General features: G+C 38.8%; 2 long non-coding RNA genes across 2 annotated transcripts; one reads left to right on the forward strand and one right to left on the reverse strand.

The window, feature by feature from the left end:
- Positions 1-1967: 1967 nt before the first annotated feature.
- LOC121671007 lies at positions 1968-13034 on the forward strand. The gene is made up of 2 exons (XR_006018357.1): positions 1968-2431; positions 10941-13034. It is a non-coding gene; the product is annotated as an uncharacterized LOC121671007 (long non-coding RNA).
- On the reverse strand, positions 9368-19785 carry LOC121671011. Its single transcript, XR_006018359.1, has 4 exons — positions 19701-19785; positions 12898-12980; positions 12277-12807; positions 9368-9449 (listed from the first exon to the last, which is right to left on the reverse strand). It is a non-coding gene; the product is annotated as an uncharacterized LOC121671011 (long non-coding RNA).
- Between the last annotated feature and the right edge of the window lie 695 nt (positions 19786-20480).

Consider the following 20480-nt stretch of genomic DNA (forward strand, 5'->3'; position numbering starts at 1 on the left):
GCATTAGTGATTAAGAGTCTTTTCTGCTTTAAATGCAGAAAACAAAATATGTACACACATCCAAGCTGGCACAGTTTCTCACTTCTCTGTCTCACCACCCCCAAGATTCCTTCACTCCCTGCACCAGCTATCACCCTCCTAGTAAAGCATCCAGAGACCTCAGTCTTTGGTTTGAAGCTCTAGTCACAGCGTTTGCCTGCACTCTGCTCCCCTTGGCTGGCAGTCACTAAAGAGTCAATTTCCAGCTGTGGACTGTCAGTGTTATATCCAAGAGAGCACCATGTCCTGTCTGTTTCCAGGCAGGCGTATCTAGATGGGTACGAGTGCACTCGGGTCAGCATGGAATTTTCACTCCCCTGGCCCAGAGAAGAAAGGAATCACATCTAATGCCAAGCAGATATTAACATAAGGCAAACATACTACCTGCACTGCTCCATTCTTTACAGCTAGTATATGTTTAAAAATGGTGTTATTTTAATACAAACAAAAAACAAAAATACTTTCAAAAGGTGATTCTTTAATCTTTTACCAGAGTTGATTTTTTTCATCAAAGCACATCAGATTTTTATAATTTAGTCTTAAAAAAAACCAAAACAAAACTGAAACCAATGGCCACAACAGAACCAGAGCCCCACTAAAGCACCGAATAAACCACAGCCTCTGAAAAGCTCAGAACAGACCCTCCCTTGTTACCTCGTGCTGGAAGATGGGAAGGGCCATATTTGCTCCTGAAAACATTTCAGGGAGAACTGTGGCTATGTCCATGGCACATCTGGCTGCTAAACAGGTGAGGGGGAGGCAGGGAAGGACCATGTGGTTCCACAGCACTGAGGAAGGATTGCTGGATCACAGATCCTCTAAAAACTGCTGGGCGCTTGCCCACTGACTATTCCAACAAGTGCAGGGATACTGAACTAGAAATGTAACTCTATTTTTGATATTATGAGGGAGGAAAATCCAGTCTTTTTGACTCCAAGCATCTAGATTTGGCCTTTTCCAGGAAATTGCCTGCAAAACATTTGATTGAAGAAACCTTAATATGAACAGGCATCCAGTTGTATGCATCCACTACCCCCTTGTAACACTGCCAAGCTGTTCAGAGGATCATGCCCATAGGATCCCATGGAGAACCTGCCTTGGTCTTGTTTTTCTCCACCCTAATCTCAGCCCTAGAAAAAGTCACTTATCCAGCCCAGCCTTTATAGTTCCAGGTAAGAGGAATCCACTTGGTTTCAGCCATAGTTTCAGCAACTCTTTGTAGGATACTTGCTCTGGGATCTTGCCTCTGATGCTATTTTTTACCCCAAGAGTTTGCACATTCTGATTCTCAGTGCATTCAGGCAGGATAATATAGCACAGACCAAGGAAAGGGAAGCCAGACAACCTTTATTACACAGAGGCACATCCTGAAAAGAGAAAAACAGTGGTTCAGAGGTAAGCAAATCTGAGCAGTGCCTAGAAATCAGCCATGCCATGATTAAATCATAGTTCTAATGTTATGTATATTTATTTTCAAAGAAATTCAAATGGGTCTTTTTGCATGCACAGTTGGAGACCTTGAAAGAATTTTGTTTCTCAGTCCTCATCACTCTTAATTGCTGCCTTTTCAGGGCAGTACACAAAGTCACCAGTCACCTTTCAAAGGTTTGACAGGTGTGTCTTATCACATCAGTTAAATCAATGCAAGAAAACCCTTGGCTAGGAAACCTGCAACCAAGTAGCAGGTCAGCAGTTAACTTCTTCCCTGCCTCTCTGGCCTCATGTTCACCTCTAACAATAAGCCCAGTAATATACTAATTAAGCATAAAATATTTATAAAGGCAAAAATAAGAACAGAGGAAGCAGTGAAAACCAACCATCAGAAAATTGTGCTGGCATTTTGTTCTTCACAGCTGATTTTCATCTAGGAGATTGCTCAGTCACCCTTACAGCACAGGCACTGCAGCATTGCGTAATGAAAAGCTGGCTGTAGGGTGACTTTTAGTGTTCCCTGTCTGTGCTCTGCTCCACTCTTTCTGTGCATCTCAGGAAACAGGACTGTATATGCTTTATAAGGAATGATGTTCAGCTGTTTAAAGGAGAACAATCTCATCCTTTATTGCTTCCCCTTTGTAAGTAAAGAATATCCTTGGCTCTCTGCTGCGGTTTGTACCATGGCTGAGCTTAGGCAGCCTTTTTAGAGTCAGGGAGAGAATGCACAGCATGCTTTGCCAGCAGACTTGAGCATCTCCTGCCCGAGTGGATACTACATTAGGAAGCCCTGCAGCTGGAGAAGAATAACCAGGACAGTGTGGTCCCGACAATGCTGTGCAGGGACTGGTCACAAGGAGGAGAACACCAGCTAGTGCCCCCTTTCAGCAGCTTTTGTGATCTACTTGTCTGCAGTCTAGGACGACGACTGCAAAGTGCGAGTGTTCGTGAAAAACACCAGGTACGTACAACGTAGCAGCTGGTTAGGGGTGGATAATCCATTTGGATCTCAGGGTCCAGCGCTTCACTAACTTACAGGAAAGCTATCTACACTGTAGATGTAAAGTTATGTCAAACAGTCCTGCCCTCTGCACTGGCATCTTTTAAACCACCTATTAAGACGCTCTAAATTTTGGCCAGAACTCATTTTGATGCCAGCCTGAGGGCCAGGGAATGGGAAGGAAGGCTTACATCCAGAAGCCAGGAGCTTGAAAATAGAGTTAATTATTTTTAAGCATCATGATCATTATAGCTTTTCCCTTTGAGACATCTGTGAGAGAGATAATTTATACTGGATAACTTTCTAGTTGTTTTTGGAAATGGAGGCATCATATGTCAGAGCTGATTTTCTGATAAGTTTCTGCTTTGGCTGACTTTTTCAAAGTTTCTGCTTCCCATTTGTTGGGATTCTTTTTTGTGATGAACTGAAATTTAGTTAAGCTACATTCAGGGACTGATCCCTATATTGGTATTTAATGAAAACCGGTCTTGGTCCCCAATATTTCTTTTCTCAGATATAAAATCAAGGCAAGAGAACTGCACAGATATATTTGCTTTTAGGGCTGCAATCTGGATTTTAATACAAAAAAATACTACATGACCATTCCTCACTCCGCCAGATGATTCTGCAATTTGTGCTTTAGGTTGTGAACAGCTGCACTGTTATTGCCTCCCTTTCCCCCCTTTTGGTACTACTGATGATACAGGAGGTTTTACTTAACAGAGAATTAAGTGTTTGCAATCAAGTTTCTCAGAAGTACTAATGACACCAGTAGTCCTTGAGCATGTGCTTAAGTACACAGCTGATTGTTTAAAAATTGGTAAAATAGGTACTACAAGCCAAATTTTCTCCATTTCTTAGTTTTACAAAGCAATCTGGTCTATTCCTCATTCTGTCAAACAAAATGTGGTGTAATACCAGAGATGGAATCTGCCTGCAAGCAAAAATAGCAATGAAAGCTACAGCCCAGAGCATCAAGGGAAAGGTTCAGTCCAAAGCATCTGGGCTTAGTATTGCAAAAATAAAAAGAACAATAAGACAAGATCTTCTTACATTTAAGGAACAGTACAGTTCAGATTGTGCTTTAGAACACTGTATCAGTTCCTATTGTATTATGTAATGCTACAGCATCTAACTTAATTCAGCACAAATCCTCATATGATATTTCACATTTTAGTCAAAAGGTTAGAATAAGATTTTAGCTCCCATTTTCCAAAATGAGCTGGAAAAAATGAGTAGGCAAAATATTCTGGCTAATCCCAGAGATATTTTTTTTTTCAATTTGTTAATGTTTTCAGATACATGTTTCTCATCTCTATAAGGGTGAAATAGGTGGAATTTGAGCACAAGAGATAAAAGATCCAGGAGCTAAACATAGTATGTGGTACTAATGGTTGGCAGCTAGCCTTGCCAGCTCAGATCTGGTATGATTTGAAGGATATAGCAAGGAGTCCTCTTCAGTGTTGATGTTTGTTTCTTAAATTTTGGGGCAATTTCTTTCTGTGCTGAGAAAGTAGGTTCCATTTTCAATATCGAGTACTAAAGACCAACCCTTTCATTATTCTCTATCCATAAAGAAAAATCGTCTTCAAATTTTTCAGGGCACAATGACTATAATTCCCTGATCTAGCAGATGAGTTAGACCTTCCTGAAACCTGAGAAATTTTGTTTTAGACAGATGAGGTGCTGAATTTTCTTTCTCTGCTGAGAATCTTTTGACAGTACTAATCCCCAGCTGCAACAGTAAATACACCGAGATTTAAGGATTACTAAATTAGATACAAATCCACAGGGGATTTCCTATTACCTTCATAAATGTAAATATCTCCTGCTGATTAAATGTCCTGTAAACATTCTTAGACAGTTATTCATGCAGCTTGATTGTACAGTAGGACTAAAGAAAAACACTACTTAGCTGAATAAAATATTCTGGAAACATTTTTAAAGTAGTAAACTGGCTAGAAGGGCTACCACACTTTTAGCACTGAGACGAAAAGAACAGCTGGGTGCTGTTGGAGGGGCTGTGCATCTGTCCTGTTCATGCTCCCACCATCCAACAGTACTGTAGCTTAAGTTATCTCTATCTTGTCCACACTCCCACCAGATATTTGTACCTAGATAGTAGGGTAAAATAGCACTATTGTTCCATTTCTGTACAACTTAAAAGAATGGGAGAAATATAGTAAATGATTCCATCTTAAGTACATAGAAATAGATTGATTTGAATGGATATGTGTAAAATACTGAATACATACTTTTATGTGGAATTACTGTCACATTTTATTTTACTACCAAATTTTCCTATAAAAGTTAAAATAGAATTAGTTGTCACTTAAATGCTTATAGCTCTAATGGAAATATTTCTGTTTCTCTTCAGTTTTAAGTGCCTGCTATGGGGCATCTAGATGGGATCTTTAGTTATGCAAAGATAACCAAACATGACAATGCTTTTGAAAATGAAGTCTGTAGTAAATATTTTATGTACAACACATATTCTTTATGCTCGTATTGGTTTTGGAGTTTGCTTTTGGTGGGTTTTTTTTGGTTTTGTGGTTTCATTTGATTTGGGTGGTTTTTTTGGTTGGTTGGTTTTGGTTTTTTGGTTTTTTTCTGGTTGGTTTTGGTTTTTCTTACAGGTCAAGAATTTCATTAACAGGGAAACAACACCTTTGAGGAATATCAATGATGACATAGCAATTCTAAAACAAATTTGGGAGTTTAACATTTAAATTTTGCTAGGAAAGAAATATTTGGGAGATGGGTGAATCAAACAGTAATGAGTCATCTCCCACATGAGTGGAGCACAAAGTCCCGCGTGACAATATTCCCGAGTTTCCTTCACTGACATGTTCCCACTGAAACACAAAGAGTACACAAGGGACAGATGGATAAATATTCCCTCATCTCAGAACTATTCTGCATCTTCTGCTGAGCCCACAGGATCCAAAAGTCAGTCCCACTAAGCAGAAAGAGGTAGTTCTCCCCTGCCTCCTCCTAACAGGAATCTGTGATATTGATCTCAAACACGGATACCTTTTCAGGAGGTTCATATGATTTTGGAACCCTCTTCAAGTTCCTACCAATAAGCAGTGGGATGGTGCAGCTCAAATTGCATTTTGCTGGTCTTTCTTCTTCAGTTTCTATTTTCTCCTTGTCCTCAAGGTACCCTCAGGGTGCCATCCTTTGAGACTTTAGCTAAATATTTGTATAGATGAGGGTACTTTGTTCTTTTATGATTCATGAAGGTGTACTGGCCCATTAGCATCAGCAAGAATAAAATACACTTTTCCTTTCATTTAAATAAATCTCTTGCATCGGTATGACTGCATCAGTCTGACAGTCTTAATGCTGATGTACCTTTCTTTAAGTACGTACCAAATCAAAGCCAAAGGACAAAATGTCCAGTAAACAGAGAACTCTATAATTCTTTAACTGCTGAAAAGAAAATGAAACAGGCTGAGATTACACAAGTTGTTGACATATTTAGATTGACATTTTTAGATTCTGTAAGGCACCTAAAATGTTAGACTACGCTAAATCATTTAGGAGAATGAATGATATAAAAGAAGTATGCCTTTCGTTCAAAGGATGATGGTATGTCTCTACCTATAATTATAAGGAGTAAATCACTGTAAAGGGACATTTTAAAAAATTAGATCCTTCTAGCCTTTGGAATACAACTTTAAAATCATTTTCTTATATTATTATACAACTTTCTGATATTCAAATACTGAGAAAATTGGAACCATAAAGGGATCATGGTTAGGGGGTATTCTGATTTGCTCAGAAAAGTGGAAATTTCAGCACCAGCTGAAGTGTACTACCAAAGCCAAGAAAATTAATAAGACTGCAGGACAAGCAGAATAACAGGTGCTAGCCTAGGAAAAACTTCCTCTGAAAAAACCCAGAGGTAAATATTTAGATTAACATAATTTCTCATGGAATTTTATGATCAAGAGATATGACATGATAAAGTGAATGTATGCATGAACTGATGAACTGTTTAGGGACACTGTGAGCAGGACTCAGCTGCCTGAACAGGTGTCTAGAGCTGTATGAAGGGCTGTTCAGTACCCAAAACACAAGGCCAGGGTGCAAAGATATGGCAAAGGACGTACCAGAGATAAATACCCATCTGGGTTGGCAAATAGAAGTTAAGCAAGAGACCATCTAAATTTTCACTGGACACATACAATTAGGCTAACAAACCCTATGTCTGTTACTACTAAATTTTAGTATCAGTGTAACTACTACCAGGACATGGTATCGTGCTCTACTTTCAACATCTTATCATGATGGCTACAGGAAACTCAGGAAATATTGTGAGATTTAAAGAAAAATGCAATTGACCATAGGCTGGAGTTTCCATATGGGAAAATTAAGCCTGAGAATACAAAGGTTTCCAATCTAAAAGATGAAATTCTGCTGACTGCCACTTAAAGATAGATGCATTCTTAGCAAAAACTGAAATGGGATTTTTCATACAGGTGTCAAGGGTTATAGCCTGGGGGGAGACAAAGAGTTTTGTTAGTTTTCACTTATTACTGGAAAACGGCAATTACATTTGAAGGCTTCCCTAAAAGGGCAGCTCTAGTTCAAACAGAAATTAAGTTTTGGTCCTCATGATGGATGTGAATTGGGTTTTTATTCTGAGTTCATAAGCAGGCTTCACTATGCCTTACAAGAAATGCAAATTACAGACCTGGGTTCAAGTTGATAGTGACCTTGAGAAGGGGGAGAAATGGGTCAACCAGAATCTCATGGTGTCCAACAAAGGCAAAAGCAAAGCCCTTCAAATAGAGAGGAATAACCTCACATACCAGCACAGGCTGGGGATCCAGCAGCTGGAAAGAAGCTTTGCAGAAAAGGCCCTGAGGATTCTGGCAGACAGCAAGACAACCTGTGCCAGTAATGCCCCCTCAAGGCAAGAAAGGCCAACTGCTTTCTGGTCTTCGTTAGGAGGAGTGTTGCCAACAGGTCTCATCACTGGAGAGGCACACCTGGAAGGCTCAGTTCTGGGCTGCCCAGTACAGCAGTAGAGGGGAGATATGGACATACTGGAGTGAGTAGAATGAAGAGCCACAAAGGTATTAAAGGAATTAGCACATGTGTAGAGACCCAGAGACATGCCAGACACAGAAAAATGCACTGCATGGTTTCAGCTGCTTGGCTGCACTTAATGTTGATTTAAATTAACCCTAAAGTTAGACTTTGAAAACATAGGAATGAAATCAGAGACTAACCAAATGCTTAAGCATGTTCCTATGATTCCTTTCAGAGAAATACTTTTTTTTTGAGAATTGTTTGAAAAAGAGAACATACACAAATGGAGGGGTGAGGGGAGCCACAAGCTTTTTTCAATTGGTCTGCTATTAGCAATTCTGACCTTTCTCTCATATCTGAACTTTCAGAAGATGAAAGGAAAGAACCAGTCCTTGGAAAACTCCAACAAATGTGAAGCATTTTAGAGGGTAGAAGCTATTTGTGGACAGTCCTTTTTATAGATTGATTGAATTATTCTTAGCACAGAGCTAGATTTTCTGGTTTACATAAACAATGATTCATTGTTTTGTGACTTGCAGTTCTGCACGGCTGAATTAAATACTGTTTAGTGGCCAGTCATTGTGAAACTACTTTATACTATACGGGTAAGTTAAGGGTAAACTTAACTCACACATACCAAGAAGAAATGTTGATGACATACTTGATCAACTGACTTCTGGAACAATTTACAGAAAATAATTACATGAATAAATACAACAGGCTAGCAGTATAAAAAATGGCCAAGGAACCAGCCTGCCCACCTCAGGTATCTAACTTGCACCTAGCATTTTTCCAGTCTGGTGCTGCAGTCTCTTCCAGTCCTTTTTTATCTTTGTGTGAAGAGGTGGCTGGGGCTTCCAGAGGTATAAGTGGGCTGACATAGATGCCTCTGCTGAGGAGATGAGACCTTCAGAGATGCTTATTTCTCCCTTGTGCCAAAGGAACTGAAGCATTTCAGAGGGTTCCTTCCATCTGAGTTCAAAATTTCTGTCCCTGCTACGTGCCAAAGTGACATAAAGTTTTATTGATGTTTTATCACCATGGAGTGGATCCCATATTCAGATTCCTATTTTGTCTTAAAAAATAGCTTTTAAACTTTCATTTTTTGAAAGTTTGTCTGCAATTACTCATCCAGGAAAGCAATGACTCTCGCTTCCCAAAAGTCTTTTCATCCAGTGTCAAAGTAAAGTACTCAAGGACTCCATACTTCCCGAGATGTCTCTGCTGTAACCTCCAGTAGGTTCTCAGCTCGTTTACACAGCCACCAGTATTGCCACCCTTGCACACTGAGAACTGGATTTAAACTGCAAAACCTTTTTGCATTACCACCAATAGGATCAGTCTCATACTACTCACCTAAGACAAATGTTAATTAACTGTTTGGAGGTCAAACCCCAAAACGTTGGTAATTCCAGTTACAAGTCATTTGCTATGCAGCAGAGATATATGCTCATTGTGCCTGGACACAGCTGTTTAATTTAAAATTAACTATCTGCTCAGTCAGGGAGAAGTTATTTTCATTGGTGCTTTTTGAGAAAGGGAGGGAGAACATAAAACCACTGAGATGTTTCACATGTTGGGAGGAGAAGAGAACTGCATTATGAATGAAGCAAAGTAATCAACCCAGCTGTCCTTTCCCCATCAGCTTCAGCCTCTGTCATATAAATTAGGGATGCCCAACTGCTTGGATAAAATAAAAATGTGCCCAAAAATTTCATTATATTTCAGATTGCCTAATTCAGAAATTTAAGGAAAAAGAGTCTTTGATTTAGATCGATTTTTTTGGTTCTGTGAATTTTCTTCAGGTTGTATAATTATGTGGGAAGCATATTTTTAGACCTTCATGTGGTGGGGAGTCCTCACCTGGGTGAATCCATCTACAAATATGTGAGTACTTACCAGATTATTCTGCAGGTTGCCCTTTGTATTGTGAAGGCTGTGGGAGCAGAAGAAGCTGAAGTTAAGAGAAGGAAATCCGAAAACAGAAAGAATTTTGAAGACACATTCATGTATTGATGGGGTTTTTTCATTCCCTTGATAATTTTGTGCATCCCTGAAATAAGGGGAAGAGATGTACTCTGAAACACGGTTTGCTGCTGCCCTCAGTCTCTGCCTTTGGTCTCTGCCTTTGGCAGAAAGTCTTGGTTTCATTGACATGGGATTGTCAACTTTTTGCAATTTAAGGGAAGGGCTCTCTATAAAAAGATTTCCAATTTGCAAAATGCCAAGGAAGTAGAAGGTGTCAAAGGTGTTAAATTGAGTGCACAGGGTTCATTATTTCGGTAATATACTATATGGAATATAAACTGAAACTGTGAATAAATTTTATGCACACACATGGTCTTCACATACCTTATCCTCTCATAAAATGACCTTTTTTATGTAAGATAATACTGGTTGCCACTATAGTTATACAGTTCTACCATTTTGGTTTGGGAGAAAACTGAAAACCCTTTATTTTTAAATATATTTGACATTTACACTCGTCAATCAGGGTGACATGATTCCATAACAACCATGAGAAAAGATTGGATTTATAATTAGGCTGTTGTGTCCTTTTTTATACTTCTCTAAAACAAAAGAACTGACAGGCTGTAGAGGGTTGAGGTTAACGCTGGCCAACAACTAAGCACTGACCAGCAACACACTCACTCTCCCCTAGAGGGACTGGGGACACAATTAGAAAAGCAAAAAACCCTTGAAGCCTGAGATGAAGACAGTTGAAGTGATGCAAACAGGGGAAAAAAAACCAGGTGGTGCAAAGACCATCACTCACTGCCTCCTGATGTGCATACCAGACCGATGCTCAGACAGGCTCTGAGAAGCACTACCTTGGAAAATCTAGTCTCCCTCCCCAGTTTTTACTGAGTTCACCCCATCTTTTACACATCCCACATGCTATGGACCACATCTTTGGTCAGTTTGGGCCATGCGTCCTGGCCATGCCGCACTCCAGATTCTTGCCAAAGCCCAGCCTGCTCACTGGCAGGACAAAGTGAGAAACAGAGAAAGCTTTGAGAGTGAGCAAGCATTGGTCAGAAACAACTAAAACATCCCTGTGTTATCAATACTGTCTGGGTCCCAAATTCAGAAGAGTACTATAAGGGCTAACGAGAAGAAAGTTAGCTCCCTCCCAGCCACTTATCTAAATTAACACCTGAGTCACACCTGTATTTCTTTAAGTTTTCAGCCACTGTTTCCCTTTCACATGTTAAAGCATTCAAAACAAGTATAAAGTCAGATGCCAGTGTAGAGTGAAAATGGGTTTAGTGTGTTTGGTTGCCTCCACTTGTATTGACTAGTTAAGCTCCTGTGCTACTTGTTATTTACCTACACTTGACTTTCTTTTTCACCACATGGTGTTATACGTGTTTTTCTAATAACAGAAGATTACTTTTCATGTTCTCTCTTCCCTTCTCGTTGTCAGGAGCATCACATAGGTCACAACTGCAGCAGCTAGAAACTGAGCCTCCTCTGTAAAGAGGCACGGACAGCCGTCTTATTTTTAAGGTTATGTCTATGACAGAAGATAAATTGCACCTCACAGAGACTCTGGAGCTTGCCAACTTGGGTCTTGACAACAGTGAAGCCAAGATACCAGGAGGCTAAGGACAGACTACGGGATGTATCAAGATCCCAAAATAAATACTGATGCAGTCTGTATCAAACTAACTCAGGTATCTTTACAACTGAAAATATTTAAATGTGGTAATTTTTTTTTACCATAGAAAATAAAAAAGCCATTCTAGTTGATGCCCTGTCATAGCTCTTCTGCATGGGAGTCTGAAATGGTGGGCAGATGTAACAGAAATAAATTCTATATGACTGGAAAAAATCTTATCTGAGGTATATAGATAATCAAGGTGTTTGGAGCTTTATCTAGGAAAAATCCAGTTGCATAGAGGATCTAAGAAGACGTTTTCAAGATGTTGTACTCAAGGGATGTCTCCAAAATCTTGAAACCAAGCAGAACAGGAATGGTAGGATACATAAAGGTGTGGTTTTACATATAAAAAAATGTGCTTACAATAGAGCCTGTTGTGAAATCCAATATCAAAGGTCCAGAGAACCCAATTAACTTTCCAATTTCTGAGAATTTTCCCAAACAGAACAGGTGCGCCATTAGCTTATTACAATGAGAATAATTTCATTTTATTGAGTTCGCTAAAAGACTTTAAATCCAGAGCATATGTGCTGGAACAGCCATCAGTGGCACAGGAAACCCTCACACTCATTGCATGTTTTATTCTAAGGGGTACCCACTAAATTCCACTGCTTTTGCAAATTCAGCTGCTAAGGACACCTTTTCTGGTAAAGGCTTGTTTTGGGCCAAGGGGTGCTATTAGTATCAAATGTGCTATATTTCACTCGGTTACATTTCTCACAGTTCTCTATCAAAACAGAACAGCTGCGCTTTGGAGGAAGGGTACCTCAGATTTGCAGGCACAGAAATGTCAAGCTGGAAGTTCAGGCCTCCAGTAACTGTTGTAACTTGTTGTACCTGATGGAGAAATAGAGCTGATAGGCACTAGGCAGATGCTGAGACAGGATACCAGAACTAGGATTTGGCTCCTGCCTCCAAAAATGGGCTAACACCAAATTAAACAACTAAGATCAGATCCTCTTGTTGATACTTCTGCTCATTATCTTGAAGTTTCTTTCAGGAGATAAAAGAAAGAAATACAACTCCCCATGGTTCAGTGGTAGAAACAGTGGCCAGAAGCTTCTGCTGTCATGAGTGTACAGCATCTGGAGTCACTTACTTCATACTGATGTGTGGATTTGTCCTGCCTTCCAAACCATTGGGGAGAGACTGCCATAAGACCTTCACAGATCCACATCCAGATGTATCATTCTACTTGTTGTATCACGTAGATGTACCATTCTACAGTTGAAGAAAAGTTATTCATGCAAATGAGTGAATATTTTTTCCCCTATGTCTTGTAAAAGGAAATTGAACAGTATCTTATTGGTTGGACATGACCAACACACTGAAACTTTTGAGCTTCTCTCTTGCTATTCACATCTCAGTTCACTGACTTTGAGCTTCCACGTCAGTTGTCCTAGGGCCATTTTAGTTTCCACTAGCCTATGTTGCTGAAACACTTGGACATCTGCTCCAGAAGAGTCGATCAGGCTCCTTCTGTTATCAGTGGACCTGGCAGGCATCCCCAGAGCTGGCACATGCCTCTAGATACATCCAGTAGAATCAACAGGGAGTCCATGTGTTAATTTGGACTACATGCAATAGGCTAGATGTCTTCGCTGTGTGTCACATTCACATTAACATTAGTCTGCAACATAACAAATCACATAGAAGACACTGCTTTTCCCAGGCCCACCACAGTACATCAGTGACATGAAAAAAAATTTGCTTCACTGACCTGAGTCTTGGCTAACAGGGATCTCGGGCCAAGCAGTATACAGGATCTTAGACGTTTCTGAGGGAGAACTGGACTTCAGATACCTGAAACAAAACCATGGAAATTTCACTATTAAGTGGAAAATAAAATCATAATAAATAAAGAACCTCTTGTTCTCTTGTGTTCTTTTTTTTCCTTCTGCTTACGGAGATTTTTTTTTTGCATTTCTTGTTACAAGAGGTGTTCTAATGAGGGTATCTTTCAAATCTGTTTTGTTTCTTGTCAGCTCCTTTTGGAACTAACAGCAATGTCTTCAATTCTGGCATGCCTCACATCTAAACTTTAAAACATATTTTGATTTATAGACAATGAAGTAAATAGTTCTATATACTGCAAGTTTCACAGAACTTTGTTTTTCTTACGACAGCAGATTTGCTTGGAAAAAAACAGCTCTAATTCACTGAGAATTCAAAGGACACTGTTGGCACAAACTATGACAAAAAACCAGCTTCATTATGGTCATGCTCTACAAATCAGGCTCCTTTTCTCCATGCTATACAGAAAAGAATTTGAACAGTCATCTAAACATTGACACACAATTTCTTTGGACATGCAAGTAGCAATTTGTATATATACTATGCTAAATGTTTGCTGTCCATAGATAACTTTATGAGAGCTGTTTAGGATTTGTAAAGCTGGAAGGGCAATCAAAGCATACCTTAGAGAAAAGTTTGTACAGCTTTCTGTGTCAATGATGCTGAAATTGTGAAACTCATGGGAGTAAATTAGCACAGGTAAGAACCTGCAGCCTACCCTGGCATTCTTTGCCTTTCTTCTCCTCCAAGGCCATCCAAGACAGCACAGGGAGAGCAGCAGCTGCCAGAGCCTGTTGTTTGCTAATTTTGCCCACAGAAAAAATCCTCTGCTTTCCACTGCAGCAAGCAAATGTGTGTGTGTGTGTGTGCACCTGTGGTTGGTGACTTTTCTGAGCTGCCTGTTTTGTCATTCAGCTGTGAACTGTCTAACTGTAAGGACACAAAAAGCATGGGTTGCCAGGCTTCATTGGCAAAACTCCCAGCAGCAGAGCAGGACTCTCAGGACAAGGTTTTGAAGCTCACATCCTAGGAAAGTGGATGTTGGTCACTGACTCCTCTCCGGAATTTCTCTGTAGTCTTGGTAAATACCAACTATATGAAAATGTACCCTTTAGATATAGTCCTTGAGACTTTGCATGCAGAATCACTAGAATCTGGACTGATTTGATGAAGTATACAATGGCAACAGCTTACACATCATAATGCAAACATCCAGTGTTAGGATATGTTTCCCTCTCTAGACAGTGAGAAAAAGAGGCTTCTTCAAAACCTTCCTTCAGCCATTATAGTTGGATGGCCTGAATCTCCATACAGCTGCTCTCTGCAGCTAAGAAGGGAGGGTGGTTTAGATGCCTACAAGAAGAAACTAAGTATGCTTTCTAGCTATAAAAATATCAAGCAGAAAGATCTACATGGCTTCCATCCCTGATCAGTGAAGATCCATTCAGTTCTTCACAGCCATTTTCCATCTGTGACCCTGGCTCTTAACATTCAAGAAATTTTCTCTAAGTGCTTACCACTAAAGCAAAACTGCAATGAAAACTCATCTATCATGTTTGAGTCACATGGAACACAAGGCATATTTTCCTGATGCTCTCAGCTTATGTGCGATTAAAAAACCCCCCACTCATTTTTACTGGTAATATGATATAGAGCAGAGAAAATGAAGACACATTATAAAAGTTTAGAAATGAAGCATCTGTCTCAGAGCTTATCTAGTTCTTTACTATATAATTCAAAACCACTATTCAATAATCTTTGCTTAGGTCATTTCATGTAAACAGCTTCAAACCTTTCTTTAATTCCATTTGTCTTCAGCAGCTTGCTGTATGGCTCTGTGTACTGTTCTAGTGAAATCCATCTCACACATACAAGAAAAGGGGATTTTCCCTGCAGAATTCTTTTAACTTTTTACTGAAACAACTTTAATTTTATTTTTTGTCATTTGAAATAAGAAAACATTCCCTGTGTGTGGAACCAGACGCATTCTGTCTTTAGGAATTTGCAGAAGGCTATAAGTGAACAGTTTCAGTGGGGACTATCAGCAAAGCATCAGGATGTGATGAAACAGGGGATTAACCTTTCTGAGAATGGGGTCCTGTTGCTAGGGCTCCCAGTACAATAGGACCTTTCTTGTTGTGTTCCCTTGCTCTTATCAGAGTATAAATCTCAAAGAAATGCTGTTAGTTCTGCAGTATGTTGTTGTGGGATTCCAAAAATCCCAGAAGGATTTCAAACCAACATGCATGAGACTACTGTAGGAGTAACAGTGGTAATTGTACCGAAAATGTTTTCAGTATGATGAACACTTTTGAATAATTATCCTTAGTGATAAAAAAAAAAAAAGAAAAACAAGTGTGATTTTAAGTGACAGTATAATAAAACTGTAATGTCCTTATTTTTCAGTTTTAGATTTTGCTGTCATTCCCTCCTCTTTGTAGTCATAATCCTTGTTCCATTGTTTGTGCCCAGTTAGGAGCCTAGTTATAAGTATATATGTATTTAAGCATATAGTTATCTTTCTACATTCGTAAGTCATTCTGTTTGCTGGAACAAAATGAGCTCCATGCAGAACAGCAGCCATTTGTGTGTCAGCCTAGGTGTGAAATCCTCTGTGGAGTGTGGCCTTCTTCACGTGAAGGTGAAGCCTCTAAGTGCCAAGATAAAGGGAGGGCCAAATGAGTTACAGAATGTTTCCAGTAATATCATTAATGAGAGATCAGCTAAACGTTTGAACACAATTATCATAAATGTTTCACCAATCAATATTTGCAAGTTCAGGTGCCAAACTGCAATCAGGCTAAAGGCCAGGAGTCAGGTGGCACATGGTGGCTGTGATGTGAGCCCTGTGCCCAGCCATGGCTATCAGCTGCCAGTCTGTGCTTTCTCAAAAAGATGGGGGACCTGGGGCAAGGAGAGGAAAATATTGTTGAGTGACCAAAAATCTCACAAGGTGTTTGGCTGGTGTAATGAAGGTCTGAATTGCCAATAATTTTCAGCGGCGTTATGGTCACTCACAGGAAAAATGTGAGTGAATGCACAGTAAAACAAAAACAAATGCCACTGAGGTATTCTGTTTAGGTATTTCTGGAATGCTATCTCTTTGTATTCTAACATTTAAGAAGAACTGGAGTTGAAATGTGAACTCATATCACAAAATGAACATCCCTGAGATCTGCAATATCAATATGAAAGCATATCTGGACACAACTACTGCTGGCCAAAACCTATTTTTTTAGCTCAGGATTGTCAAAACAGGGGAAATTCCAAAACTGTGTATTTATTTCCTAGAAAGAGCCCTAGATGATTCTAGTAGCAAAAGACCTACAGGCAACTGTGAAGCTGTTGGTAGGATGAAAGGAGCAATTTTCTCTGAGTGGTAAAAAGCTTCTTCCTCTGTCTAGCTGTCTCTGTCACTTAACCCATTCTCCTTGGTACACTGCCCCTGCCACTTGCCCTGCCTGGCAGGTTAGTGGTCATAAGATAATGAGCACTAATGAGTTTCTGCAGTGAACATTATGACTTGGTTGAGGTTAAATATTACAAGCAGCCGCTTGAATAATGAATGATAAAGAACATGAAGGCAATCTGTTCTTAGCACTTTGGCCTTTGAACATCTGAAGTTGCTTGTTATTAGTTCTGACATTTAGCACAGGTATAGCACAGCCAGCAGAAATCAGCAGTAAAAGTGAAGAAAGTTGTTTCAATATGCAAGGCATTACATTGAAAACTGTCTGTTCTACACTGGTTTTGCAGATTTTTTTTTCCTGATAATGTTGTTTAGCTAAATTGTCTGTTTTGACTATTTAAGTATATAGACTTGTGGGAGGAGCACTTCAAAATGAACTTGTCAGGGTTATTTTTGTTCTGTTCCCCTTCAGGAACAGCTGTGATATTTTTGGATGCAGTATGGAAAATAACATAACTAACAAAAGTGAGTTGTCATGAGCAGAACCTAGTGATTTTAAAGTTTGATAAAAAAATTCTATTTAGGTTTATTCCAAGTTATTTTAAAATTCTAGTCAGATTAACAAAATAGTCTTGAACAAATAAAATTATATACCAGAAACTTGGAAAGACACCATCCTGATATGTTCTGAAAAAAGTATCTCAAAAAAAATTTCAATGCTATTTCAATAAACCTGGAGGCAAAATGGAAGAAGAAATAATAAATTATTATTGATCAAAGAAGGAACTGAAAAGTCATATAGAACATTAGAATTCTTGCATGAGAAATGAGAAGGTTGCATTTCAGTTCATGCTTCCTTTGCTATTAAATGTTCAATGAGAAATTTTAAAGCTGCAGCAGAAGAGAATGAAAAAGCTTTAGCACAGAATCTCATATAGTCCAGCAAAGAGGGTGTTCAATGATGGATACATTATAAAACTAGTTCTTTTGGTTTTTAAAAGTGTTCTTAGTTACATATTTTGCCTATCCACGCTGTTTTGATTTGCTAACTTTATTGACAAAATTGTTTGAAGTCAATTTGGGAAAAAATATTTTAAAATTCTTTTTGAGTGCCAACCAAAAGCCAATCATGGTCATCCCCATAACTGTAGGTGTCAAATATTCTTAACATGGAAGGAATTCTCTTTGCTCCCACCAAGAAAGAAGCAGAGATAACTGTTAGAAGAAACCAAGTGCCTGCCATCTAAATATATTGCTGTTTACCAGAACCAATGAAAAGTTTATTTCTTTGGTTTTCTGCAAGTTCTTGAGCATGTAAATAAAACCAGGGGATCTATCATACATTATTATATATAAACTAAATGTTTCGTGCTCACATGAACGGCACTAGAATGGATTCACTCCTTTATTACACTGCTTTTAAGTGTAGCCATGGGTATGGGTGTGTGAGGTTGATTTTATTAACACTAGACTTTGTCATGTGGTCTTGAGTTTTTTTCCTCATAATTTAAATTATTAATTCGTCAGAATTAATGTTTATCATCAGAATCATATGAATTTGAAATAATTTTATTTAAACAATTTTAGACAAAAAATATTTTCAATGAACTTTGCATTAATTGCATGATGTGTTTTTGGGAAGGAGTGGTTAATTGATTGTCATTTCTTCAGGTGAAAATATTGGTTCATTACCTTAGAGGGTTAGCAGGGGGCCTTCAATTTACTTTTGTGTCTATTCATGTTTGTCATCAAAGTCTGACTGATGTCCATGCCTTCCTGCTGTGTTTTCTGTCTGCCTTCTCAATCTTTATCTGAGGTATTTTGGACCTTTTTAATTGCCTACATCTCATTTGCATGCAAATACTGAAGAAAGTGTTTCTGTATGGCTTAGTCTCTCTCTTCTCTTTTACTAAAAAAAGCACCATTTCTTATTATCCATAAATGAAATATTTCATATCCATAGCCTGAATATAAGATGGTATTTATACTATGTCCACTTCTGAGTTATCAATACATTAATTAGCTCCACATCTTTTGTTGTCTCTTTGTTTTGCACGCTAAAGAGTTAGCTTGAAGTGTTTCCATAATATAGCTATTTAAGTTTCCCTAACTAATATCTAATACATCTACTACTATCATTATGTAATATTAATGACAGCAATATTTCTTTCTGGACAGAGAATTGTTATTATTACTGCAACACTTTCTGGTATGATCTTGGCTTGTAGTGGAAAGAAGTAATAACAGTGCAGACAAGGGCCAAAATGCTTGTTCTTGGATGTATGCCAAGGAAAATAAATTCATGGTTACCTTTCTTTATCAGGTAATCTTGCTGGTGCTGAGTGGGACATAGAAAAAATTGTTCTTCTGCCATGCATAAACATCTCAACTGAAAGAAACTTAAATGGAGTAACCTCAAATACATACTTATCCCAAGAACTAGAATCCAGGTATCTAGCTCTTCTTATTTTCAGTGTGCTTTCCATGTGAGAGATACAGATGAAATAGATGTCCACCTGCCTTACACAGCCTCTGCCATTCAAACGCAGATTTAGACTCTTGTTGGAAAACTTGTTGTATGTCTGCCCAAGCTGCTTCTGAGGGGGAGATAACACTGCTCTTACAAGTGGTTTAGCTTAACACTGAAAGTTAGACTGCTAACTGACTTTGTCATAAGTTTATTCTTTTTACAGCTAACTGATGTTTCTGAGTAAAAACATCAAAGAAATCAGGTATCATACATGCCTCTCTGGACAAGACCAGGAAAGACACTTAACAGTTTCCTTGTTCTCTTAAACTACTCTGGTATGTTGAAACAAATGACGCTAATTTCCTTCATCTTCCCTGCTTCTTATGGGTGAAGAACTTACTTTTGTGAATATCTTTCAGATGTGTAATTCATCTGACTTCTGTCAGTTCTCACCTTTCTCAATCTCAGGTGATAGTCTTCTAGTAATTAAAATCTGTCATTGAGGGCATAACTTTCAGCATTTAGACATACCTACAGTTATATCATAGAGATCCTTGATCCATATATATATTTAACCCTCAAGGTTTTTCAGTGATTCATCAAATCGTCTCAGAAGAAATTTTTTAAACATCCTTTCCTACATACCCTCCAACTTCTAATCTGCTACTGAACCCTTGGTCATCTGAGCCCTCTTCAGCCAGGTTTAAATACTACAGTGATTCAAAAGTGTCACTTCACTTGTCCTCTCTTCCATCACTCATTTTTAAGTCTTCCACATCACAGCCCAGTATCCCAGACACCTGCATGGTGTCAATCCCTCAAGACAAACTGCTTTTACCTGATTGCATACCTGTTACTGGGAGTCAGATCTTTCCCATCAGAAGCAACCTTTATTGTTTGTTTTTAATTCTTGTTGCTATGCACTTAGATTCCTCTCTTGGGAATGGATGAATTCCAGAGATAAAACCTAAACTTTCTCTTCTTTGCACATTCTAGACTAGTGTAGAAACTCTTGACCCACTCCAGTGTAACTTCTTGTCCTGATGCCAAGAACACTCAGTAGAGTCTTCCCTGATATTTTCAAGAACCCTAACCCAAACCTGCTTTTCAGTTCTTGTTTCTTTACATCGGCTCCTGTGATAGGATTTTAATTTTACTTTTCATAATTAGGGCCTTTTCCTGGTACAAGTTCTGGTTTTCTCTACGCCGGCTGCCAAGGGCTCCTTGGCTCTCCATTCCTCTTTCTTTTGTGCACTAAATGTGCTGTCTTATCTTTTTCCATCTTATCTTGTGCTCCCACCAGTTTTTTTTCTTTTTCTGCGATGCAAACTTCTTCTCCAGCTCTGAGTTCTCTCTTTTCCTGTGTGTTCAGATTCTCTTTCTTGTTCTGGAGTTTGCCCTGTAGTTCTACTATGCAGCACATTTCCTGAGCATAAATATGCCAAAAATTCAAGGGATCTACAACTCAAGTATATTGTCAATTACTACATCTTCCCTCTCTTGGACATCTTCTGAGTCCTGAAGTCTGTCACCACATTTAGTTATGCCACTTATTTCTCTTCTTTCTAATGAGTTCCAGCTGATAACTCTACAGCCAAAACCATTATGTGCACTTGTATACTGCTGGCAG

This window comes from Corvus kubaryi, unplaced genomic scaffold (assembly GCF_017639235.1).
Source record: "Corvus kubaryi isolate FWS band 111438036 unplaced genomic scaffold, C.kubaryi_AGA036_p1.0 133, whole genome shotgun sequence".
NCBI classification, from domain to species: domain Eukaryota; kingdom Metazoa; phylum Chordata; class Aves; order Passeriformes; family Corvidae; genus Corvus; species Corvus kubaryi.